The sequence below is a fragment of the Dipodomys ordii genome, unplaced genomic scaffold, assembly GCF_000151885.1.
Source record: "Dipodomys ordii isolate 6190 unplaced genomic scaffold, Dord_2.0 Scaffold152, whole genome shotgun sequence".
Classification (NCBI taxonomy): Eukaryota; Metazoa; Chordata; class Mammalia; order Rodentia; family Heteromyidae; genus Dipodomys; species Dipodomys ordii.
Genome location: NW_012267368.1, coordinates 2,506,572 through 2,506,784, shown reverse-complemented (window position 1 = coordinate 2,506,784; position 213 = coordinate 2,506,572).

Below are 213 nucleotides of genomic sequence, written 5' to 3'. Positions count from 1 at the left end.
CCTAGCAAGCACATGGGACACGTGTGTTGGATGCATCTGGGTTTTTTTCTGTGGAAGAGTAGTCTAATATTCAATTTGCCTTTTCTTCAGAGCCACACTCTAGGAGGTCACACCTGGAGACAGAGGTTTTCACTCAGCTTATTTTGATTCCCTTCCTTCCTTCCTTCCTTCCTTCCTTCCTTCCTTCCTTCCTTCCTTCCTTCCTTCCTTCCT